At 47.0% G+C, this 26,883-nt stretch overlaps 1 long non-coding RNA gene and 1 pseudogene across 1 annotated transcript; one reads left to right on the top strand and one right to left on the bottom strand.

Annotated features, from left to right (window-relative positions):
• Positions 1-706: 706 nt before the first annotated feature.
• Positions 707-4,940, bottom strand: Tpt1-ps8 (tumor protein, translationally-controlled 1 pseudogene 8; annotated as a pseudogene).
• An 18,994-nt stretch (positions 4,941-23,934) lies between these two features.
• Positions 23,935-26,337, top strand: LOC120097123 (uncharacterized). The gene is made up of 3 exons (XR_005494379.2): positions 23,935-24,499; positions 24,938-25,168; positions 25,755-26,337. It is a non-coding gene; the product is annotated as an uncharacterized LOC120097123 (long non-coding RNA).
• Positions 26,338-26,883: the final 546 nt, after the last annotated feature.

Genomic DNA, 26,883 nt, shown 5'->3' with positions numbered 1-26,883 from the left:
GCAGAGAGAGGAACAATTTACTCCTACAGGGAGTGGAGAGAGGCGGGGCAACACCAGAGAACACCCTGACCAAAGCCAAGGAGGAGAAGGGTTCCAGGTGTGGTAGCAATGTGAATGGACATTGCCCTTGGGTTTATTGCACACAGGAGCTAAGGTAGGCATTTTCTGTCCTTTAACCTGTGTAATCCTCACAGCAGCTATCAATGAGTAATGACTGTTCTCCCTTGTTTGATGAGGAAACGGAGGCATAGGGACTTAAATAAATGGACGGGGTCGCCCAGGGGTTGCACAGGTAGTAAGTAAGTAGCCGACGGAGGGGTTGAAATGGGGCAGGGAGACATTGGGTCTTCTGTACCATGAACCACAAGACTACACTACAGTGTGGGGATCAGATAGTGAAGGTCCTTTGGCAGTGGTTCTCAACCTTCCTAATCCCAAAACTCCCTTTAAATACGGTTGCTCATGTTGGGGCGACACCATAACCATAAAATTATTTTCACTGTTACTTCTTTTTTTTCTTAAGTGAATTTAAATGCACTTTATTTTTAGACAACCCACATGATATGTTTTTTTAAATAGATTTATTTATTTTTATTTATATGAGTACACTGCTGCTGTCTTCAGACACACCAGAAGAGGACATCAGATCCCATTATAGATGGTTGTGAGCCACCATGTGGTTGCTGGGAATTGAACTCAGGACCTCTGGAAGAGCAATCAGTGCTCTTAACCACTGAGCCATCTCTCCAGCCCCATGATATGTTTTTTTTTTTCTTAAAAACAAAACAAAACAATGCCTTCACTCCAAATAATCACGGTCAAAATAAAAGCTCGAGATGACATCAGTCCCACTTGTCCTAAGTTCTGGTGTCATATGGATGGTAAGCAGTGGCCAATTATGGTGACAGGCGATAGATCCAATTTCGTTAACATTTTTCCATCTCTAAGCCCTTAAAGAAAATCATGAATGGAGTCCCAGCATCTTCACGGTAGTCCAGGAGAGCAGCCATGCCATCTGGATTCATGTTTTCACCAATAAAAAAACTGGTAGTCATTGAAATTAGCAAGGATGTGCTTAATTGGCTCTGCAGCTCAGTCATGAAAGGCTTTACTCTTCCCAGGTTCTGTTCTTCAAGTTGGCCTTTGAGTGATTTCATGCAGTCTTTGATGGGCTTTCTTGTGGGCCTCTTCTGTGAAGCTGGCTTCTTGTAAGTGATGGTTCCTGACAAGGTCAACACCAGTGACTACTGGTGCCCTTCAGACCTTCAGTGGAAGCCTTTCCACCAATGAGCCAATCATTCATGACATCCCCTGTTCTACTGACCATCTTGCTCTCCGCCTTCAGGCACAGTTCATCTGCCATCTCCCAGATCTTGTAGAAGTCGGAGACCAGCTTGTCATGGCTGATGAGATCCCGGTAGATGATCATGGTGACGGTCAGGGACAGCCTCACTAGCCTGACAGTGTGGAGCGAGTGCTGCAGTGTGTGTGTGTGTGTGTGTGTGTGTGTGTGTGTGTGTGTGTAGAGGGGAGGGGGAGGAGAAGTGGGCAGAAAATCTCCACTCTTCTTGCGATACTTGACAAGTTTTAGAATATTTTTGGTATTCCAAGACTCAGCTTCGTGGACCGCGAGTCACTAAACGTGGAGCTTATTTGAGGGGTGATGACGCTGGGAGCTTTTCAGACCCACGGCTACCCCAGATTAATTCCAAATCAAACAGGGAACAAATCTGAGGGGTTTCCAGCAGTCTTCACCCATCTTCACACAGGATCTCAATGCAGCCTTGGTTCTCAACAGACAGAGTAGCTTTGTGCTGTGGGCGCTGTCTGACGGATACACTGTGTCTCACGTCTACTTTATGAGCAGCAGTGCTTCTGCTGTACGAGACTTTTTGCTCTTAGAAAAACACAGTGGTTTACTTCTAGGAAGCAAAGACTTTTAATATTTCTGGCTGTCATTATTTAGCATGAAGGTATCAAGGTATCAGAAGGCTCCATTTTAAAAATTGCTATTTGAGCTGCTTATTTAAACCCTCTTTTTAAACGGTTAGGGCTAGAGGGATGGGACAGCACTGAAGAGTACCAACTGCTCTTCCAGAGGACATGGATTTGATTCTCAGCACTCCACGGTGGTTCACAATAGTCTGTCACTTCAGGACTTCTTCTGGTCTCCCCGGGCAGCAAGTACACACATGGTATACAGGTATACATGCAGGCAAAACACCCATACACATAAAATAATAATAATTTTTTAATTGTTGGAGGATTTGGGTTTGTGATTAGAATAGAGTTTTTAACAATCTCTGAAATCGCTGTGAGCATATTTCTGCCATCGTATAGTTCCACAAGGCATCATTCTCAGCTCTATCTATCTATCTATCTATCTATCTATCTATCTATCTATCTAGATTTATTTATTTATTTTATGTCTGTGAGTACACTGTCGCTGACTTCAGACACACCAGAAAATGGCATCAGATCCCATTGCAGATGGTTGTGAGCCACCATGTGGTTGCTGGGATTTGAACTCAGGGCCTCCGGAAGAGCAGTCAGTGCTCTTAACCACTAAGCCGTTTCTTCAGTCCAGCACCAACTACTTAAAAAGCAAAATATCGGTCAACTTTGAATAATACGTCTCTACATCTTACAGGATCAAATATTCAGCCAAGATTTAAATTTATGTAAAAATAAGCAGACACACATTCGTCCCCAGCACGTCACGATTACTTTCCTCGATAGTAAATGATAAATACAACACACACCAAAGGGTTGCTTAAAATAAGCTTCTTTATAATGTACTATCAATACATGTGGGATCGCTAGTCCTCACTGACACACCTGTATGTGCAGAGGGGCATCAACATTTCTGTGGTGATGAGCAGTCACAGCGGGAAACGTTTATTAAGGGGCCCTGTCCTGAGAGAGCACCCAGGGCAATGGCAACCAGCAACAGGAGTGGCTGAGCTCCCTTTGTTCACCAGAGATGGTGCAGGGCTAACTAGGAAGCGAAGTGCGCATTCTGGGGAAATCAGGCAGAGCAGAGCTAAATGCTGTCTCTAAATCCTTACCACATTATTCAGGCGAATATGACGCATGAGATGAAACCGATTCACCATCGCTCGTTAGGGCTGAGGGCTTGGGGTCAGACCTAACGCATCGCAGTGGCGGGAAGACTGCCTGGAAGAGAAGGGACAGTGTGGTCACAGATGTCACAGAGGCTTCTGACTCAGCCCCCGATGCCGTTGATTGCAGTAGGGAGGAGTGAGTTCCAAAGGAAGACCATAGTGTTCGTTCTTCTTTCTCATGGATCTGAAACCCAGCAGCATGCCCAAGAAGAAAAGTTAGAGGCAAAATAAGGGTCTGAGGTCAGGGGAGACTCAGGTTAGAGCAAAGAGAGAATGTCACCAAAGTCTTCAAGGTGACCATCATCTCCCAGAATGGAGACAGGAAGGTGGAGACTGGACCCCTATGCCATAAGGAGAGAGGAGAAGGTGATGTCAGCTATAGAGAGATCCAGACAGAAGTAGTCATGGATGACCTCTCTGGGGTCGAAGGCAAGAACAGAGATAACTCTGCCACAGGGGCCAGCAAACATCCTACCCACCGACAGAGAGAGCATTTTCAGAGCCATTGTGTTGGTGGCTGGCCGACTGCACAGCTTGGTGGCTGAAAAGATTAGGAATGCACATGGTTCTTCCTAGAACAACCACAACCACTTCTGGGCGGAAGACAGCCTGATGCTGACTCAGAAAGACTAGGCTGAAGTAAGCGATGGAGCCGGGGAAGTGGGGGTGAGGAGTCAGGAGGTGTGAAGAGGGAACAAGGGTTTCTTCTCAGAAGAAGCAGGCCCTATTTCAGGAAGAATTTCGTGCTTACCAGTGAGCTTCTTGGCGCCAGCTCAGGCTGCCATCCCTTGGTCACTTTGTCCCCAGTTTCTGGCAAAATGCCGGGCATGGACCGCTAAAAGAGGTGGTCGAAGAGGCTGTGTGATTATTTTGTTTTGTTGAGGCAGGTACTTTCTGTGGACCCCAGTTTTTGTCTCAGATTTGGTCCCGTGATTGTGCTTCCTCCTCCCAAAGAGATATGGGCTGTCATGCCCAGCTGATCTCATTCTTCCTCAGACACGATGGAGTCATTGAGGTGGGTGTTCTTGAAAGTAGTGGGTGGCAGAAAGTCAGTTTCTAACTGGTGACCTACAGACTTGTGGGAAGTTTGGGCACTGTGGTGGTCTGAATAGATACGGCCCCCATAGTCTCATGTGTTCGAATGCTTGGCCATAGCGCATGGCACTATTAGGAGGTGTGGCCTTGTGGAGTAGGTGTGGCCTTGTGGAGTAGGTGTGGCCTTGTGGAGTAGGTGTGGCCTTGTGGAGTAGGTGTGGCCTTGTGGAGTGGGTGTGGCCTTGTGGAGGAAGTGTGTTTGCAGGCTTTGAGGTCATATACATGCTTAAGCTCCACCCAGTTGGGGCCCTCTGACTGCCTTCAGATCAAAATGTAGAACTCTAGGCTCCTACGGTACCATGTCTGCCTGCATTTTGCCATGCTTTCCACCATAATGATAATGGATTGAACCCCTGAAACTGTAAGCCAGCCCTAAGTAAATATATTTTTCTAAATATAAATATATTTTGCTGTGATCCTGGTCTTCCTTCGCAGCAATGGAAATCCTAAGACAGGCACAGGAAGGACTAAACCAGATTACCCAGGGCTAGACCACAGTCAGCAGTCATTTCTTTAGGAAATACAGAGGAGAAGCCATGATGGACACTTCCCAAGGTAACTAATGACAGCCATCATCTGCCTTTTAGTTTCCTCTATTTTTGCGAAAGAACACAAGACAAGGGGAAGTAATCATAACTGTCTCCTTCTTTGAGCATTCCCCCGTTAACAGAACCAGGTCTCGGTAACTCTGCCGACACACATGTGCTTTCTCAAGGTAAACGTGTCCAAATCTGAGGAGGAAAAGGGTTCCTTTCACCTGGTTTAAAAGTTTTTTTTTAAATGTATTTTCCTTTGCCACCAGCCTGTGGGAAAGCAAAATTATACAGCTGTTTGACAAGCAAGCAGGCAAGCAGGCAAGCAGGCAGGCAGGCAAGCAGGCAAGCAGGCAAGCAGGCAAGCAGGCAAGCAGGCAGGCAGGCAGGCAGGCAGGCAGGCAGGCAGGAAGGCAAGCAGGCAAGCAGGCAGGCAAGCAGGCAAGCAGGCAGGCAAGCAGGCAGGCAGGCAAGCAGGCAAGCAGGCAAGCAGGCAGGCAGGCAGGCAGGCAGGCAAGCAGGCAAGCAGGCAAGCAGGCAAGCAGGCAAGCAGGCAAGCAGGCAAGCAGGCAAGCAGGCAAGCAGGCAAGCAGGCAGGCAGGCAAGCAGGCAGGCACTACCACTAACCTACAGTGGCAGCAATGCCATCTTGTTAGGTGTCTCTATGATCCAACGAAATGTCAGTTTTTCTATTGGAAAAAAAAAACAACAAAACAAAAAATCCTCAGCTCTTTTTTTCTCTGGGCTAATCGGTTTTCTTAGCCTCCCATTTAAAAAAAAGATTTATTTACTTATTATATATGAGAACACTGTAACCATCTTCAGACACACCAGAAGAGGGCATCAGGTCCCATTACAGATGGTTGTGAGCCACCATGTGGTTGCTGGGAGCTGAACTCAGGACCTCTGGAAGAGCAGTCAGTGCTCTTAACCACTGAGCCATCTCTCCAGTCCTTCTTCCTTCCTTCCTTCCTTTCTTTCTTTCCATCTATCTATCTATCTATCTATCTATCTATCTATCTATCTATCTATCTGTCTATCCATCTATCTGTCTGTCTGTCTATCTATCTTTCTTTCTGAGTAAAACATATTTATTTTGTTAAATGTTATAAACAGGCAGAGTAATGAAAAGTATAACTAAAATTTGGAGTGTCCAATCCTATTCTTTTTTAAAAAAATTTTTTATTGGACATTTTTTTATTTACACTTCAAATGTTATCTCCTTTCCCGGTTTCTCATCCATAAACCCCCAGGGTTCTTCTATGAGGGTGTTCCCCCCATCCAACCACCCACCCCTTCCCACCTTCCTGCCCTGACATTCCCCTACATTGGGGCATTGAGCCATGGCAGGACCAAAGGCTTCTCCTCCCACTGATGTCCAACAAGGCCATCCTCTGCTACATATGCAGCTGGAGCCATGAGTCAGCCCATGTATACTCTTTGGATGGTGGTTTAGTCCCTGGGAGCGCAGCCCTTTCTTTCTTAAAATGATCTTTTGTTTCATTATCCTAGCATGTCTATGATATGTGCAGGCGTGAGCATGTGTGCCCCAACAAGAATATGGGGGTCAGAGATTCTCTGGAGCTGGTTCTCTCCGTCTATCATGGGTTCTGGGTATCAGACTCAGGCTTGTGGAGCAGACTCTCTTACCCACAGAGCATCTCACTGATCCCTCAGAGAAAGAGTTTCATTCACAGTCTACTTGGCCACTAGAGCCCAGGAGGCTAGAAGGCATAGCTGGAAGCAGGAAGGAGAAACGGGGTCATCCTACGATGCTGGGTGAAAAGACTTGAACTCGTGTCTCTGGGGACAGCGATGGCCACAGGCCTTCACTGGAGTTGTGAGACACTCAGCTGTTTGGGGTGGCGTCTGCAGGTTGTGGCCTCCAACTTAGGTTGCAAAGCTGAGTGGACGATTCACTGTCTAGTTCCCCCTCTGTTGCTGTGACAAAGATTGTGACCCAAAGCAGCTTGAAGAGGAAAGAGTTAATTTGGCTTACACACCACAGCTCACAGAGTGCTGAGGGATGCCACAGCAGGAAACCAGAGTAGGAACTTGGAGGCTGGAGCTCCGCAGACAGACATGGATGGAGAAGTACTGCTTGTTGGCTTGCTCTCCATGGCCTGCTCAGCCTGCGTTCACGTACACCTGCCACACCCACTCCAGTAGAGTCTGTGAGACATGAAGCTCTTGTGCTTCATTTCTATCCAGACAGAGGCAGGTGCCTGGAATGGCTTGACCTCCTGGAGGTCCCTGGCAGTCTCCCTACAAATGAATGATGACTAGGGTCTAAGCTTGCGGTGGAGGTGCCTTCTGTGTTCTAGCCTTGGTGATCTTAGCAACTTTAAGCCTGTCAACAATGTCTGATTTTAAGAATATAGCAGTGTGGGAAAATGGTCATGTACCTTTAAATGTCTCAGGAACTGAAAGTTCAGAGACAGAAACATCTCACACCTTTTTTTTTTCTTTTTAAAGACTTATTTATTATACATAAGTACACTGCTGCTGTCTTCAGACACACCAGAAGAGGGCATCAGATCCCGCTACAGATGGTTGTGAGCCACCATGTGGTTGCTGGGATTTGAACTCAGGACCTCTGGAAGAGCAGTCAGTGCTCTTAACTGCTGAGCCATCTCTCCAGCCCGATGTACCTGTTCTAACTGTTAAATCTATGCCAAGAAGTAAAGCTTTTTGCAGCAGCACACACCTCGAGTTTGTGTCTGTCTGTCGCGCCGAATCTGTTCTCTACCTGAAATCCAAGCCTTGGTCCCTCTGCTGACACACTCCCCTGGGTGGTCTGCAGCATACACCCAGGACTACCAGCCCAGGGGTGACATTGTCATCAATGGGCTGGGTCCTTCCAGGTCAATCACTAGCCAAGAAGTGATCTACAAATTTGTCTACAGGTAACTGAGACAGAGGCGTTTTCTCAGTTGAGGTTCCTCTTCCCAGATAAGTCTAGATGTGTCAAGGTCACAAAGATTCAACCAGGAAAACCACAAATCGGAGCGCAGTATTCTTGTGCATAGGTTTTTTTTGGTGTGTGTGTGTGTGTGTGTGTGTGTGTGTGTGTGTGTGTATGTGTGTGTATGTGTGTGTGTGTATGTGTGTGTATGTGTGTGTGTCTGTATGTGTGTGTATGTGTGTGTATGTGTGTGTGTATGTGTGTGTATGTGTGTGTATGTGTGTGTGTATGTGTGTGTGTATGTGTGTGTGTATGTGTGTGTATGTGCGTGTGTATGTGTGTGTGTATGTGTGTGTATGTGTGTGTGTCTGTATGTGTGTGTGTGTATGTGTGTGTATGTGTGTGTATGTGTGTGTGTATGTGTATGTGTATGTGTGTGTATGTGTGTGTGTATGTGTGTGTATGTGTGTGTGTATGTGTGTGTGTGTATGTGTGTGTGTGTGTGTGTGTGTGTGTGTATAAAGTAAAATACAATCCATTTCTTTTAGTTTGTGCAGTGCTGGCTACCCCAGATCCCCCTCTGTAGACCAGGTTGGCCTCGAACTCAGAGAACTGCCTCCCTGGTGCTGGGATTAAAAGTGTGCACCATCACCACCCGACTTTATAGTCTATTTCTTATTGTGGATCATAACTTTGGGGAGATTTGATTGGAAAAGGATGGATGAGGGTGGAGAGGAGGCTGAGAACTCAAGGGAGAAGCTTCAGGAAGGGGAGGATGGGTAGGCATGAGAGACTCCATTGGTGGAGGCAACTCAGGTTGTGACCCTTGTTGGATGTGAGGTTCAGGGGGAAGGAAGAATTAGTCAATGTGACTAAGTCATGTGGGTTCTTGGGAAAATGCTGTTGCCTTCACCATGGGAAGGGTTGGGAGAAGCTAATGTGAGAGGCAGCGCAGAAGGCTAACGGACACACAGAACTATCATCCAGGCCAGTTAGGGCCCAGCCTCAGATGGGATCCATGGGAATGGCTGAGATAAGGACAGGAACTCCCAGAGCTGTGGGCGGATTTAGAAGAACCAGCCTGGGTTGACACGGCTCCAGAGAGTAACTTTAGTAATCTTCTCAGGTCCCTCCAGGCCTGAAGCTTCTAGAACATTCTCTCCTCACCTTCTCTTCTACTCGCCTGTTCCTGAAACAGGTGCATGGCTGCAGAGAGGCAGAGAGAGAGAGAGGCAGAGAGAGGGGGGGGGGAGAGAGAGAGAGAGAGAGAGAGAGAGAGAGAGAGAGGCAGAGAGGCAGAGAGGCAGAGAGAGAGGCAGAGAGAGAAAGGCAGAGAGAGAGGCAGAGAGAGAGGCAGAGAGAGAGAGGCAGAGAGAGAGAGGCAGAGAGAGAGGCAGAGAGAGAGGCAGAGAGAGAGGCAGAGAGAGAGGCAGAGAGAGAGAGGCAGAGAGAGAGGCAGAGAGAGAGGCAGAGAGAGAGAGAGAGAGAGAGAGAGAGAGAGAGAGAGAGAGAGAGAGAGAGGCAGATCTCTGTGAGTTCGAGGCCAGCCTGGTCTACAGGACAACGAGCTGTATAGTGAGACCCTGACTCAAAGCCCAAACAAGCAGACAGTCATGAGCTTACCTTTGACCTCCCCGTGCCAGTCTGCCCTCCCCCACCTCCCCACCTCCTCACCCCCCCAACCCGGTCTTCTTTTTTTCTTATCCCTGGTCTGCCCAATCAACACTCACCCACCGTCACACCCTATTCCTTCAAGTTCTTGTTAGTTCGACCTCTGGAACTGCAGATGCAGACAGGTATGAGCTGACTTATGAATCCTGGGAATTGAACCCAGGTCCTCTGGAAGCACAGTGCTCTTAACTGCTGAGCCATCTCCAGCCCATGCCTCTACTTGCCTCTACTTCGAAAATGTCAAACAACTCGTGCGTATATATTTGAAGTTAACATTTATTTTCCAGTCACTTCTTTTTCTTTTACTTTACAGTATTAGTTCTTTTTCATTTTCCCTTTGGGAAATTTGGACGATCAATGTGTATCGAACACAGCTATCCCCCCCACCCTCTCCCACCCACACAACTTCACCCCCTCTTTTTTTCTTTTTTTTTTTTTTTTTGGAGCTGAGGACCGAACCCAGGGCCTTTCGCTTGCTAGGCAAGCGCTCTACCACTGAGCTAAATCCCCAACCCCCGGTGGGACACATTCCCAATCCTCCTTGTCATGCAGGGATTTGGTCTGGTTTGACTTTACACGTGGCTTCTGTATGCTGTCACAACCACTGTGACTTCATATTTGCAGCCAGTAGTTACTCCTTCCACAGCCACTCAAGGAGAAACCCTTTCGGTTAACAGTAATGACTGGCCTGGTAACTGGCTTACCCATTGCAGCCTATGCTGTGCTCTGCAGTTAACTTACTTCTCCATATTTCTCTGTTACAAGGGAGGCCATAGCTCAACAGCCGTGTGACCGACCAGCAACTATGGGGTCCTAGATCCAGTCACAGCCTTGGCAAAGCAAAATACCGATTCTAGTTGCGAAAAGTAACTATTTTATTTACTTATTGTTTTTCTTTTCTTTCTTTCCCCTTGTTTTGTTAATGCTGTCTTATTTTGTTTGGGAAAAAGTGTTTTTTTTTCTGTGTAATTCTGGCATTTCTGGAACTCTCTGTGGACCTGACTGGGCTTGAATTCAGAGATCTGCCTGCCTCTGCCTTCCAAATGCTGTGTTAGTCAGCTCGGTAAATAGTTTTAAAGCAGCTTACCTCGTTATTTGTTTATTCCTTAAATTGATTCAGGTTTGTAAAATGAAAATTTGGCACACACATGTTAGGAGGCAAGAACTGACTTTTCTAAGTTGTCCTGTGACCTTTACATATATACACACTGTAGTGCGTATATATCTACACACACACACACACACACACACACACACAGACACACACCACACCACCAATATCACATATGTACATACACACAATAAATATAATTTTTAAATTTAAAAGACTCCTTTTTAAAATACTTATTTTTGCAATGTATTATTATCTGTCAATCTTTGCCTTCTATACCCATTTTTATATAGTTATAAGCCCTGAGTTGTATAAAATTTTCTTAGGCAAGAAGGCCCTAGCATGTATTCACATGCCGGTACACGTGCTGGGACACAGACATCCATGTCTTTGACATCCACGTGCTGTAGTGTGGGCCCACCAGCCTTGCCACCTCTGGCTCCATATGCCAGTAGCAGGACACTAGCTTGTTGCTGGAAAAATTGATTTCTGTTGCCACCTTCCCACGTTCTTCACCCCCTTTCTTCAAAAAGAACTCTCTCTGCTCAGTTCAGGAGGCAGAAGGAAAATCAGGAAGGGCAAAGGCAGCAGGAGCCCATTTCCCAAGTCTTCCTCTCACCAGGGAAGACAAATGTCTTGCTAGTAATTAAATGCCAAGTTGTGAAGCCCATGCGAGAGGTGAGGTGGATTCTGGAATTGGGTGTGGCCGCAGCACTCCGGTGTTAGTCTCCCGACTCGACTCTCGCAGCTGATCTTCCAGAGCATTTTGTCCTTAGGACCAACATTACTGTGCCTGCAGGGCCAGGTACCCCACCCCAACCCGCCTCAAGTCACTGCCTGAAGGACGTGCTTTGGAACTGTGAGGAAAATAAATTAGGCCACGAGGCTTGTCTGTGGCGCTCAGGTGCCAGCCCACCCGCCTTCCAGGTCATCTCCTGTAAACTGTAGTTCTAAAGTCAGACATCGGAGGCAGCACTGCCCTGGACTACACAGATCTCAATTCTAAACCAAAACTTCCTGTCTGGGGACGAAAGATGGAGGGGACTTTCTGTCTGCAAAATTCTGTCCAGGCGGGAGCCCAAGACCAACAGTAATTAAAGCCAAAGAGACAGATTCCCAGCTACTTCTTGTCGGAGCTGAGGACCGAACCCAGGGCCTTGCGCTTGCTAGGCAAACGCTCTGCCACTGAGCTAAATCCCCAACCCCCACCCCCCAGCTACTTCCTGCTCATGGACCTGAGCAGGCGGCCAAGCTGCACGTCTGAGTACTGCTGCCTCTCTCTAGAGCAGCTTATTTCGTTCATGAAGTGAAGGCCTCGTGAACTTGTCTTTCAAAAGTGTTACAGGGCTGCTGAGAAGGCTCAGTGTGGGCTGCTCTTCCACAGGACCCGGGTTTGATTGGCTGCACACACCCCATCTGACCTCCAGTCCCAGGCAGTCTGACGCCCTCTTCTGGCCTCTGTGGGCACTGCATGCACGTGGTGTACAGATACACGTAGGCAAAACACCCAAATGCGTAAAATAAAAATATTAAAAGGTTTAAAAAGGTTAAAGGGGGGGGGGGCGTTACAAAACCCGGCCTAGATTCTGTCTGGACTCTGTTAGCTCTTTATGTTGCAAGAATGAAACAGAGGAGTGCCTACACCCAGATGACTCAGCATGGCTCAGAGGCATGGGTGATTTTCCATGCCTCCCTGTGGCGGTACCCGCAGCGACCTGGCCAGGTGTTTCAAGGGCAGGCACCTTGTCCCGTGTCCCGCAGTAGGTAAATTGCGTGCAGGCCAAGTGGGCAGCAGAAAAGGGAGAGCAAACATCTGTCCCCGTCCCCAGCAGCTCAGAGTCATGGGGACACATTTGTTTGCTGTTTGCTGCATGGAGCCTATGAATCATCTGACACAAAACAGCTGCAAGACCTCTGTTCTCAGGGCATGATGGCTGTGCCAGGATTTGCGTCCTAGCCTCCGATCCAGTGCTGCCCAAATTTGCATAGCAAATGCTCCAGCCACTAAGCCTGCCTCGGAGAGTGTCAACCTGCCCCTTCCCACTGGTCTCAAAGTGCCTTCCTTTCCCTTACTCTGGCCCCAGCAAGAAGCATACACCTTCAGATTGACAGACCCAGAGTGCTTGTCTTCTGACCACATCCATGGTCTGCTTCGCTCTTAACTTAGATAGTTGTTGTCAGACAGAAAAATGGCAAGAAAGAACCCAATGTTTAGTTATTATTTTTATGTATGGTTATGTGTGAGTGTTAGGTGCACAATGTTTGTGCAATGTCCACAGAAGACAGAGGGCATTGGATCTCCTGGAACTAGAGTGAGGGTTGTGAAAGCCAGATACTGGAAACCAAATTCAGGTCCTTTTTGCAGGAGCAGTCAGCATTCTTAACTGCTGAGTCAGCTGTCCGGCCCCTCACAGGATTCTTATTCCCCAGTCACTCACTGAGTTCATTTTCCATTGTGACAACAGAGCACCTGACAGTGACTCATTTATAAAGAAAAAGGGTTCATAGTTTTAGGAAGGTCAAGAGAGAGTTGGGCTCTAGGCTGGTTTAATTCACAAAGAAAAGCAGAAACGCAAACAGATTCTTTGTAACAAGAAAAGCAAGAAAGCAGGGACAGGGCACATTGTAGCTGTCTGCTCTTGCGACAGCTAACCCATGCTCATGGGAACTCTGTGCAGGAAGTGTCCAAAGACTTCCTACAGGTCCCACAATTTCTCAAGTCACTTAGAAGTAGGAGAGACAGGGTGGCATTTACCCAGAAACACTTGAGTGCTGTGTTTTCTAAGACATAAAAGACAGACTGCTCTGTTTTGTTGAACTTCTCAGCCTTCAGCCTTCAACCTCTTGCTCCTAAATATTCTAGGATCACAGATAGACGTGCTCCACCTCGTCTAGCTTTTAGGAAAGAATGTTCTTTGCTCAACCACAGTGCAGTTAATACAATCAGAATCGACTGTTATTCTTATTGTTTTCCTTGATTGCTCCAGCAATCTTCTTGGTGTTTTGTTGTTTTGTTATTTTTTTTTCTCTCTCTCTCTCTTCTCCAGAGTCTAGGATTTCCAAGACCACATAACATTTTGTTGCCAAGGTTATTTATTCTCTTTTATTCTGGAACAGTTTTCAAGACTCTCTTTTTGTTTCCTTACTCTGATAGGTCAACCGTTCACAGAATGTCTTTGAATGTGGGCTTGCCTTGTGTTTCCTCATGAGTAGACTTGGGACATGCCTTTTGGGCAGGGCTATCCTAGGGACAAGGATGTGTCCCTCTCTGAGCATGTGGTATTAGACGTTGGTCTATACTAAAACACAACTGTTAGGTGACTTCATGATGTATCATTGGCCACTATCGGTGAGCAGCAAACTGGGTGAAGGCTTGAGCTCCTGGTAAAGACACAGTATTTGTACAGAGTCTGTACACAGCCTTCCCGATGGCCGTGACCTTGATGTGCTGCCAAGGATGGATGTGGATTTCTAGTCCCTCTGCTTTCACTTCCCAAGTGCTGAGATTAGAGGTGTACGTCACCACCCATGTCTTATGGTTGGCATCTGGCCCAGGATTTTGTACATAGCAGTCAGCTTCTCTTGCAACTGAGCTCTATCCCTGGTTCCTACTTCCTTCCTTCTTTTCCTTTCCTTCTTCGTTCCTTCCTTCATCCCTTAGTTTGCTCGTTCCTTCCTTCCTTTCTTTATTTTGAGGGGTGGAGGGGAAGCAAGATGTAGTTCTGCAGCCTGGGCTAGAGTCAGATGTGTGATTCTCCTTCCTATGAGGTTGGCCGTGGACTTGTGACTCTTCTCCAACAGTTTCTGGAGTGCTGGGATCACATGTCCACCGTCGCTTTTACCCCTCCCCCCCCCGTGATAAATTTCACTGATTTTTTTTTTGTTTTTAATTTAATAGTTTGGGCTGAGAGACGGTTCAGTGGTTAGGAACACTGGCTGATCTTCTGGAGGACCCAGGTTAAATCCCCAGTACCCATATGGGAACTGACACCCTCTTTTGACCTCTTTTGGCACCAGTTAGTTACACATGTGGCACATAGACATACATGCAGTCAAAACACTCAGACACTTAAACTAGATTAACTTAAAGAAAATAAAAAAAGAAGCTCTCTTGGCCTCAGCACCATCTTCCTTGAAGTCCCTGTGTCAGGAGAAGCAAATGAACAGGCTAAAGCACAGGAAGGATGAGGCAGAGGCCCAAGTCAAATAGACCGTGCATCCGCAGAGGCCGGGGTGCAGAGCTGATGGACCGTGCATCTGCAGAGGCCGGGGTGCAGAGCTGATGGTGCTGAAGGCCGGGATGCTGGCCCAAGGTGTTACACTGTTCTGTACTGTACACTGCTGTCTGAAATAAGTCTCAGCGGATCTGGGACATCACCATCAGCTCGCCAGGACCACCTGAGACCCATTGCCTTCCTCACACCAAAACAGCCTCCCTGGCTCTCTGCCCTGCCCCTGCAGTGTTCTGAACTAATCCGTTCTCACTCGTGGCCAGGTGTAAACCATGTACAATAAATTATCTTTCTTGCTATCTCTGCTAAGGAATCTAAATAAGCAAATAAATAAAAATAAAAGTAAGGTGGTTGGAGAGGTGGCTCAGTGGTTAAGGGCACTGACTGCTCTTCCGGGGTCCTGAATTCAATTCCCAGCAACCACATGGTGGCTCACGACCATCTGTAATGGGATCTGATGCCCTCTTCTGACCCATAGGCACACATGCAGGCAGAAAGCTGTATGATGTATACATAATAAATAAATAAATGTTTAAACATAAATAAATAAAAATAAGTAGTTTTCACATTAAAAAATATTTATTTTTATGTATGTGAGCACCCTGTAGCTGTCTTCAGACACACCAGAAGAGGGCATCAGATCCCATTACAGATGGTTGTGAGCCACCATGTGGTTGCTGGGATTTGAACTCAGGATCTCTGGAAGAGCAATCAGTGCTCTTAACCACTGAGCCATCTCTCCAACCCTAGTTTTCACATTTTAATAACAAACTTATGGGGCTGGGGATTTAGCTCAGTGGTAGAGCGCTTACCTAGGAAGCGCAAGGCCCTGGGTTCGGTCCCCAGCTCCGGAAAAAAAAAAAAAAAAGATAAAAATAACAAACTTATAAGAGTAAGTGCAGAAAATGAACAATATTAAAAATGAGCATTCCCTGGGACAGGAAAAGTAGCTCAACTGTTAAGATCATGTCCTGACTTTTCTTGAGACCTCTGCAGAGGCATGCACACACACATACATGCACACACTTGCACATACACAGACACACAGACACAATGCACACAGACACACATGCCTATACATACGCATATACCCATGAACAGACAGGAATATACACACAAACACACAGATGCATACACACATAGACACAACCACAGAGATACATACATTCATGCATACATACATACATACAAAGAGAGAAACACACACAAAGACACACACACACACACACACACACACACACACACACACGACCAAAACTGAAAAACAAGTACATCCATGTAGGCCAACTCTGAAAAGCATGGTAAATAGGTGGGCTCTATTTTCTTATAAAATGCTACCAACACCGATTAGTTGCTCTCAGTACAAAATTTTACTTACATTGAAAAGTCCAAATACATAGGAAGGGACTCCAGCCAGCTCGAGCTCTGGCAGGCCTTGCCCTTCTCTGCTGTTCCCTGCCTCACCAACAACCATTAGACTGCATTCCTAAAGCTGGCCACCAAGGTCTGTCCCCTTATTTGGCCACTTCCTTCTCCTGAAGCTGCCAACCCAGGTCCAGCTACCAAAGTAATGAAGTCCAGCAACCAAAAGCCCCCTTTGGCTCGCCTAATTAACATGACCAATTAAAATTAATCACCTTGTCTTAACACGGGCTTTCCCCTTTTACCTTTATAAAGTAAAGATAAATGAGACAAATGCCCCTTCTCCCTCTCCCTTCCCTCTCCTGTCTCTCCATTGTTTCCTTCTCCTTCTCCCTCATCCTCTGTGTCCTGTCCTTGTCTCTCATTCCCTGCCCTTTGTCCTTCTGGGGCGGAAAACCTCCTTCTGAGAACGTGGTCTTGGAGGTTCCTGATCTGATACTTTCTCTTTTGCAGCGTCTGCTTGGTGGCTAAGGGCGTGCGCTGCTCCTGCAGAGGACCCGAGTTCAGTTCCCAGCATCGATGTCAGGCGGCTCCCACCCACCTTCTGTTCTTTTGCTTTCACACATGAACTCATACACATGACTAAGGGTGAAACCGTTTGTATAAACATCCAAACACTGACAGTTCTGAAAACCTAGCAGCTTCATTTTCTTATCGCTGTGAAGCGGAAGGGTTCTCTAAAACATTGTGACCTGTTTCCACATGGCGATGCACAAACCACGGAAACCCGGTAAATGGCCGAAACTTCATCCTGCTCACAGTGACATACTTGGGGACCTTTGACCCCAGGCAGATGTCTAACCATTCCGAACCGTGGATAACAGGAATAAAAGAGAGAAAAGGTTTTGGAGTCCTCTGACCCCTTCCTTTTCGTTTTCTGTATTGAGGCCAAACACAGGGCCTCAGGCTAGTGCCAGTGCAGACCGGAACATTGGCTTGCTCAGGGGTTAAGGGTGCACACTGTGCTTTCAGAAGACCTGAGTTCAGCTGGTAATTACCATGAACCCCCAGCACCACAGCAGAGTCTACACTGTTCTTGTCATCATTGTAGCCGTGGCGCAGGACCAACGAGGTAGGCCTAAGTGTCTTCTCGCACAGGGCTGATAGCTGGGCTCTCCAAGGTACAGCTCTCTTTCGAATTCCTGCGCAACCCCTCACCAGAGAGCATGTGAATGCAAACATGAATCCAGAGCTTCTCACATACTAGGCAAGCACCCAACCACTGAGCTACATTTCCTTATATTTACTTTTTTTTTTTTTTTTTTTTTAGGACAGCCTTGAACTTTTGACTCTGCTGCCTCTGCCTCCCTAATCGCTGGTGGTTACGGGTGTAGCTGCTGCACACCCTGGGTTGCCTTTTTTCTGGTTTTCTTTCTTTCTTTTTTTTTTTTTCGGAGCTGGGGACCGAACCCAGGGCCTTGTGCTTGCTAGGCAAGCGCTCTACCACTGAGCTAAGTCCCCAACCCCTTTTTTCTGGTTTTCAAGTGCAGAGTTTCAGACTCAGGGTCTCATCCACAGGAGGCAAGGAGGCTGCTTTCCACATCCCAGACCTGTAACAATGAAGTTTCTTCATCCCTCCTCCCAGAGGGCATATTCTCCCAGCAGCTTCTGTAGCCACGAGTTCCCTGGGTGCTTTACCAAGGAGAAACTCTCTTCTGCAAGTGGAAGCGGGGCACTGTCACACCGGTATTAAAGAGCAGGGACCCTGTGGTGGCTACTCCATGTACCTCAAGTCTTCTTTAGATTGTTACCTGATAGAAATAACTATTACAGTGTCATCCTTTACAAAATGGTGCAAGGAGAACAGATACAATGTTTTGACACAAGTAAGGGAAATATTTTTGATCTGCAGTTTGTTCAGTCCAAAGACACAGGCTCTGAGGATAAGGAGGGCTGTTACCATTGCCTTTTCCTTACCAAACTTTCACCAGGTTAGGCTTCTCCTCTCGACTCTCCACCTCCATCATCCTGTATTTATTGACACTTTCTTGTAATGAAGGGTTCCCTCATCCTTGCTTATCGTTTATTTATTGCATTATACTGGATTATTTGTTTGCTGAAGATTACTGAGTCAGTAAAGAGCCTTACTCAGTGAGGTGCAGGCGACATTACTTGTTTTGATGTTCGTCCCACATTTGACCAGCGGCAACCCTCCCATACTGCTTTCCAGGGTCTTCCATTTCAGCCTCAAAGGATGACAATTCCTTGAGCACTACTTACTTTCTGGTGCAGCCTTCAATTTCCCTAACCCAAATCAACAGCAGGCCAACCCCCTGTTTGCTGTGTAGAAACTGACGATACCCAGGGTCAAGCCTGATCAGTCTTGCTCATCAGAGAAGCTTCCTCCTACGGAAGACAGGAACTGATGCAGAGACCCACGCCCGACCAACACTCAGAGACAGACTCACCTTGGAAAACTCAGTCTAGAGGGGATGTCTTTATCAAATTCCTCCCCTCAGGCCTCAGGGAATTTTGCAGACTAGGAAGCAGAAAGGCTGTAAGAGCCAGGCGGGATGGGAGACACCAAGGAAGCAGCGTCTCCCAGACACCACAGACTGGTGTTCATGTGAACGCACAGAGACCGTGGCAGCACACGCAGGGGCATAGGTGCAAGCCAGGTGCGGTCCCAGTGCTGGGAGAGGGAGATGGATGGGGAGAGGGACATTAGTTCCCATTCCTAACCAAGAAGCTATCTCTAAATGACAGCCGCTTGGAAAACAATTAGTTTTGTATGGAGTCGCTTATTCTGTATACTCTTTCTTTGTTTTGTTTTGTTTTTTTTTCTTTTTCTTTTCGGAGCTGGGGACTGAACCCAGGGCCTTGCGCTTGCTAGGCAAGCACTCTACCACTGAGCCAAATCCCCAACCCCCTGTATACTCTTTTTTTTTTTTTTTTTTTTTTTATTAACTTGAGTATTTCTTATATACATTTCAAGTGTTATTCCCTTTCCCGGTTTCCGGGCAAAATCCCCCTCCCCCCTCCCCTTCCTTATGGGTGTTCCCCTCCCAACCCTCCCCCCATTGCCGCCCTCCCCCATAGTCTAGTTCACTGGGGGTTCAGTCTTAGCAGGACCCAGGGCTTCCCCTTCCACTGGTGCTCTTACTAGGATATTCATTGCTACCTATGGGGTCAGAGTCCAGGGTCAGTCCATATATAGTCTTTAGGTAGTGGCTTAGTCCCTGGAAGCTCTGGTTGCTTGACATTGCCCTGTATACTCTTAATGGCAGGCCCAATGCCTAGCGGTAGATGGTCAACGCAAAAAGAATGCAATGGTATTTTGGGAGATATTTTGCTTTATACTGCCTTTTGGGGCATTTTTTTTAACCTTACTGGTCTTTTGCATGTATATATGGTTTCCAATTCTATGTTTTTATGTATTTTTTTATGATTGTGTGTGTTTCTAATGCTCTCTCTCTCTCTCTCTCTCTCTCTCTCTCTCTCTCTCTCTCTCTTTTTTCGGAGCTGGGGACTGAACCCAGGGCCTTGTGCTTGCTAGGCAAGCGCTCTACCACTGAGCTAAATCCCCAACCCCCTCTTTGTTTTTTTGGTTTTTTTGTTTGCTTGTTTGTTTGTTTGTTTGTTTTGGTCTTGTTTGGTTTATTTTCATATGTCAATTTGTTTTCTAAAAAGAGAGAAAGCCGGGGCTGGGGATTTAGCTCAGTGGTAGAGCGCTTGCCTAGCAAGCGCAAGGCCCTGGGTTCGGTCCCCAGCTCCGAAAAAAAAAGAAGAAAAGAAAAAAAGAAAAAAAGACAGAAAGTCTGGAGTTGGATAAGGGTGGGGATACGAGGAGGAGGATCCAGGAGACAATGAGGGAGGGGAAGCCACTGTCAGAATATTTTGCTAGAAAAAAATTATTTTCAATGAAAAGAAAATGAAGAGAAAGTGGTATCTGGTTCCTAACTACTCTCACTTCTACTGGTGTCTCTGCCAGAAGGCTCCAACATGGAGTTTTACGTGTGCGTGCACGCGCGCGCGCACACACACACACACACAGAGAGAGAGAGAGAGAGAGAGAGAGAGAGAGAGAGATGACTGGTGTGGTGAGCATCTTTAATCTCAGCACTCAGGAGACAGAGGTTGGTCAATCGCTGTGAGTTTGAGGCCAGTTTAGTCTACATAGCAAGTTCTAGGACAGCCAGGGCTATGCACTAGAGAGACCTTATGTCAAGAAACGAAAAGCAAAACAACAAAAGAAGATAGTGAGGCACGGGTACGTGAATTTACACTGCAGGTTCTAGTTCCAGTGCAGCAAAGACCTCCTATCCCTGTGCCATCCATCTTTCCTGAACACTGCGAGAACCTCTATTAAATCGAAGCCCAGTAAAGCACAGGACAGCGTTTCAGAATTGCCAAGCTATAGTTCTTCTGGAAGGAAAACGAACCAGAATTCACACCGATGGCAGTTCACTTCATAAGTTTTTTTTTTGTTTTGTTTTGTTTTTTTTTTTTTTTTTGGTTCTTTTTTTCGGAGCTGGGGACCGAACCCAGGGCCTTGCGCCTCCTAGGTAAGCGCTCTACCACTGAGCTAAATCCCCAGCCCCCACTTCATAAGTTTTGTAAGATTTATTTTATTAATTTTTATGTGTGTGAGTGTTTTCGCCTTCGCATATGTATGCTCACCACATGTGTGCCTGGAGCCCTCAAAGATCAGGAGAGGGTTTTGGATCCCTTGGGACTGGAGTTGCGGTTACGAACTGCTACATGAGTGATTGCAATGGAACCTCGGATCCTCTGGAAGAGAGACAAGTGCTCTTAACCAATGAGCCACTCTTCAGGTCTTGACTAGAATTCTTCCCTTCCTTCCTTTCTTTATTTTTTTAAGATAGATTTATTTATTTATTTATTTATTTATTTATTTATTTATTTATATGAGTGCCATATTTGCATGTATGCCTGCATGACAGAAGAGGGCATCAGATCCCTCTTCTGATGGTTGTGAGCCACTATGTGATTGCTGGGAATTGAACTCAGGACCTCAGGAAGAGCAGTTAGTGCTCTTACTGTCTGAGCCATCTCTCCAGCCCAATACCTAGAAGTCTTTTGGGCAAAAAGTATGTACAGTGAAGGACAATTCCAAGTACACAACCCTGCAGGTTCACCGCTGCAGCACGCTCGCCTTCTAAGTCCTGGCTATTCTCAGGTTTGCTTGTTTTTGTTTTTGTTTTTTTCCCCAGAAAGCCTCTTTAGTGTCAGCCACCCCAAGTCAGAGACAGCCAGTGCTCCCATGTCTGTGATAGATCTGTAACAGGGGCTAGCGTCCACCTTCCATTGTACCTAACTCCAGCCCTGCCCCCATCACTGGTCCTCCAGTTCCCTTCTGTGGCTTCTCCAGATCTGTTTGCAGTTCAGCTCTGGACGCTTTCCCCAAGCAGGTGTTGTCATGAAGCTTGATGCAGAATTGGTGCCCACAGCCTTGATGCTGATTTGATTCCTGCAAATCTACATTGTGCAGATTTTGAATCCAGCTCTACCCTTGAATCCCAGCATTCGGGAGGCAGAGGCAGGCTGATCTCTGAGTTCAAGGCCAGCCTGATCTACAGAGTGGGTGCCAGGACAGCCAGGGCTACACAGAAAACTCAGTCTGGAGAAAAAAACCCACAAATACACACACACACACACACACACACACACACACACACACACACACGTATGTGGGCTGGAGAGATCTCTCAGCGGTTCAGAACACTGTCTGTCCTTCCAGAGGACTCAACTTCATTTTCCTGCACTTACATGGCAGCTCACAACTGTCTGTGTAACTCTAATCCCAAAGCATCCAATGCCTTCTTGCCTTCTTGGGCACAAACATACATTCAGACAACACGCATGCAAGTGAAATAGAAATAAATAACGTCTCAAAAGCATTAAACTTTCTAAAATTTAAAATTGGCATACAAGGTATTAGAGATCATTACAGCATTTTCTAATCTAAGTGTCTTAATGCTTCTTCCTCTCATCTTCCCGCCCCCGTTCTTATCCCCGCCCCAGCCCTTCCCTGGGGGCCCCTTTCCATCGTTCCTGTCCCATTGTCCCACGCACCCTCTCCCCCATGCCCATTCATCCCTGTCGCCTGTTTTTACCCTTCTTGGTTTCCTCTCTAATTTCCCAAGCCTAACTCTTTTAACTTTGTTTTCCCTGCCTTTCTAGTTTGGAAACATTGCCTCTCATCACCCACAGTGGCCTCGAACTTGAACTTGCTAATCTGGTTTGGATCAGCTCCTCCTGGCTCCTTCTCCCGAGTGCTGGGAACACAGAGGGGCATCACCTCAACTTGCTCTATTTGATGGTTGCAGTCTTCCCTTCCCACTGACTGTCTAGCTGGTGACATTCTCACAAGGGTGCCTTGTGAGCGTTGCTGTGACAGACGGTTCAGCAAGTGTGAAACCACGCAGCCCACCACCAGGACTTGGCAAGCGGACAGCATGGAGAAAATAAGCAAAAGAGGTGGGTGGGCCCCCAAGCACCCTGCAAACGCTTATGAATGACTCCCTTTGATACAACCTAGAGAGGACTCTGGAGGGTAGGAACCAAGGCAAGGCCCTAGAACCAGGAAGTTACACCCTTGTTAATATTTAGAGAACCGTGGGGTTGTAATAGCCTGCTTTCTGTGCCTCCGAAAGAAAGAGTCAGTGTGGTTCAGCCATGAGAGTGTGTGAAAGGGCTCTTTGACACAGCCTCACTCAGCTCCGGTCTTTACTGGGGCCCTTAGTAACACTTCCTTGCTCTGCCATGGAGTCTATACAGAACACACCCAGACAACAAAATTCTCAGCACAAAGGAGAGTACCCCAGAGGGACGAGTGGGAGGGATGGGACTGCCTCTGGGTCAGACAAAGACAAGACAGCCGGTGTTTCTGCAGGAGTGGGTTTTAAGGACAGAGAGGGGAGTCTGTGCTGGGTTGAGTTGGTCAGTCCTGATTGGACAGGCTAGCCAGAGGAGCCAAATTTTGATTGCTGGACCTTGGAATTTTTAGTTAAGTACAGGGAAGTGGCCAAATAAGAGAGTAGACCTTGGGGGCTAGCTTTAGAAACTAAAATCTAGGGGCTGGGGATTTAGCTCAGTGGTAGAGCGCTTACCTAGGAAGCGCAAGGCCCTGGGTTCGGTCCCCAGCTCCGAAAAAAAGAACCAAAAAAAAAAAAAAAAAAAAAAAAAAAAAGAAACTAAAATCTAACGGATGAGCAAAAGAGAAGGAAGGGGGTGGGTGAGACCTGCCAGCACAGTGTTTGCAGTGCTGTTCGTTCTGTATTTCCCACCACCAAGGCTAAAGCCCCTCAAGGGTGGTGGAAGTGTTATAGATCTTTCTGTCATCCTCCTGCCTCAGCTCCAGCTGCCTTTCTAGTAACCAGAAGTGTATAGTCCATAGTTTTTTGTTTTTGTTTTTTGTTTTTTTTTCGGAGCTGGGGACTGAACCCAGGGCCTTGTGCTTGCTAGGCAAGCGCTCTACCACTGAGCTAAATCCCCAACCTAGTCCATAGTTTTAATGGAATCTTCTTAGTCACCCGGATGAATCTCGTTTCCCAATGCAGCCTATTCAAGTTGGTTGGATAATCGATGAACTAATTCCACAGACTCGTTGAACCCAAGTGTCTTTCCTCTCAGGATTCTGCATTTTAGAAGAGGGTAGCCTCGATGGTATTGCTTATCAAGCCAAGTGGGATTAGGTCAGCAGGGGAGCAGTGGGCAGGCACTGAGCCTGGCCAGAGGGAGACAGTTACAAGCGAGGCCTGGGTTGGTACCCTGCTGTCCCTGCTCCTCTCCTGTGCTCCAGGAATACTGGGCAACGAGGGACCATTCTGTCCTCTGTTAGGCCTCTCTTACTCCCCACCTTTCTCCCACACATGCACATCTGTTTCCATTGCTCCAACAGCAGATCAGCCTGTGTGCCTTCTAAACAGACTTACAGGCGGCAAGAGCCTTCTGCTGGACTCCCCAGTGCAAGCCCCACCCTGAGCTTGCTGCTTTTGTCCAATAGCAAGACCAGCCAGTAAGTAACAAGTGTATCCCTTCGGGTCAGGCACCAGCCAGCAAATAACAAGTGTATCCCTTCTCGCCAGGCTACACACATTCCAGGGTTTTGTTTCAATTCCTCGAATCTGTCTTTGGCGTCCGCAACTGTGCAGATTCTATTGGTCGGGGCCCAGCTATGCTGGTCCTATTCCGGTTGCCTCTCACTGCTGTCCTGACCCACTGCAGCCCCAGCATCTCCTACTTCATTGTTTCAACACCTGCTGTCTACTGAGCGTGCCGGCCCGCCGCTGGCTATGGTAAGATGCATCCGCCATTATGTCAGAGTCGAGATTGGCCTCCTACGCAACCTGATCCAATAGCGTTCAAGAAACAAAGACAAGAAGGTGGCCGGTGAAAATGACCTTGTCCAACTTCAATTAGAACGCCTTCAAACTGAGCTCGTGAGTTGCTGCTGTATTTGGGGGGTGTCCCATTTAAATCTAGGGGAAATGGTTCTTTTTTTTTTTTTTTTTTTGGTTCTTTTTTTGGAGCTGGGGACCGAACCCAGGGCCTTGAGCTTGCTAGGCAAGCACTCTACCACTGAGCTGAATCCCCAACCCGGGGAAATGGTTCTTAACTTTGATTTTAGTTAGACTCACATGTTCAAACACACACACACACACACACACACACATGCACACACACACGTAAGTAAATAACTGGTTAACAAGGCTTAGCCAATCAATTTTCATTCATTCATTCATTCGTTCATTTGTTCATTCATTCATTCATTCATTCATTCATTCATTCATTCATTCGTTTATGGTGGAGCTGGAGAACTGTGGTACTGAGCCTTGTCCAGCCCCGTTGAATTCTATGCTTCTCTTCTGCTTCCCCAGAAATGCTGTCTGAGCTGTCAGTTGGGATTCTTAGATTCTGGCCTGGAGCTGTCTCCCTCTGGAATCCCTTTTGTTTGCCTTGTTCGGCTAACTCGACTGGATTAGATACTGGTCTAAGCAAATTTCCTTTTAAGGATTGTATGGACAGGACTCAAGGCAGAGCTGTGGCCCAGGATTACAGGAAGGTGCATTCACCCACGTGCTCACCACTGTAGGGCTCCAACTAGGAAGGTAAGGCTCTGCGGATTTGGGGGGTGTGTGTGCGTGCGCATGTGCGTGCGCGTGTGCGTGCATGCGTGTGTGTGTGTGTGTGTGTGTGTGTGTGTGTGTGTGTGTGTGGTGCCGGTGTTGATGGGAGTGCTTTCCTTCTTTAAAAAAACATTATGACTATTTGTGAGTGTCTGTATATGTGAGTGTGTGTGTGTGCGTGCATGAGTACTCCCGTGCCTGTAACTGAATGTGAAGACTAGTTTTTTACTCCAGCTATATTCTTTTATTGTTCTTCCCTTTATTACAAAATACATTTATATGTATGCGTATATATGTATGCCTGGGTGTATGTATGTGAGCATGTGGGTGCACCTTAGAAACCAGAAAAGGGCATCGTATCCCCTGGGACTGGAGTTACAGGCACCTGTAAACCACCTTGTGGGTGCTGGGAACCAAACCTGGGTCCTCAGTAAGAACACCCAATGTTCCTAACCACTGAACCATCCCTCCAGCATTCTCCAGAATGATAGATAATACCAGACCTGAATTTTAAGTGAGACCCAAACTCAGATCCTCATCTTTGCACTTTGCCCATCTCCCCATCCAGGTTAAGAACACTTACTGCTCTTCCAGAGGACTTGAGTTCACTTTCCAGTACCCGCAATATGGCTTGCAACTGTCCCTAATAGCAGTTAGCTCCAAGGGACACCTCTGGCCTCCAACTTCCACAGGCCTGTACTCATGACCCCACACATGCAAATTAAACAATAAAGGTATGTCCATTCTTAACTGAATAGGGCTGGGGATGTAGCTCAGTTGGTAAAATGTTTCTCCACCATGAATGAAACACGGGGCTCAACCTCTAGCATCACATAACAACTTGAGTTACAAGCAGGAGGATCAGGAGTTCAAGGTCATCCTCGGATGCTCGGCAAGTTTAAAGCCAGTCTGGACAATGTGAGATTCTGCCTCCACAATAAAAAAAAAAAGTCTGTTTTCCAGACATGTGTTTTCCCGTGTTGCCGTGGCTGTATTGGAACTCACTCTGTGGACCAGGCTGGCCTCGAACTCACAGAGATCCACCTGCCTCTGCCTCCTGAGTGCTGGGATTAAAGGCTTGCTCTCCCCAGCCCCCACCCCAACACGGTAATTTCTTTTTTAATTACAGACATATGTGCCCTAAGACTGAGCTACGCCTCGCATTTAGTGTTTGTACTTTGTTGTGTTGTGTTTTGTTTTGAGGTAAGGTCTTGCTGCCTTACCCAGGCAGGCCTTGATGTTGAAATCCTTAATCTCCTGAGCCACTGAGATTCCATGCTTGCTCCAGGCCTGGTTTGGCATGAAGTTTTAAAATACTAACAATGACTACTACAGTTGTGTGTGAGTGCTTGTGCACATGAAGGTCAGAAGACAAGTTTGTGAGTTCTGGGGGATTGAACTCAGGTCACCGTTTAAAAGCACTTTTACCTGCTGAGCCGTCTCACCTGCCCAAGCCGGCCACTCCCAGTTCCTCCTGACAGGAGGCACCATTTGAGGATTTTTAAAGAAGAGTTAGCTCTTTTATTATTGGCATCAAAATAAAGAGTTGGCTATGGTAGTCTCTGCCTGCAATTCAAGAGTCGGGAGGTGAGGCAGGTGGATCTCTGAAGTTCTCTGGCCAGCCTGCCTGTCAGTTGAGGAGCTTCGATCTCAGTGAGAGACACCATCTTTAAACAGAAAGTGGAAACCAAAAACAT

This window comes from Rattus norvegicus, chromosome 15 (genome assembly GCF_036323735.1).
Source record: "Rattus norvegicus strain BN/NHsdMcwi chromosome 15, GRCr8, whole genome shotgun sequence".
NCBI lineage: Eukaryota > Metazoa > Chordata > Mammalia > Rodentia > Muridae > Rattus > Rattus norvegicus.
This window is presented reverse-complemented; position numbering and strand designations above follow the sequence as displayed.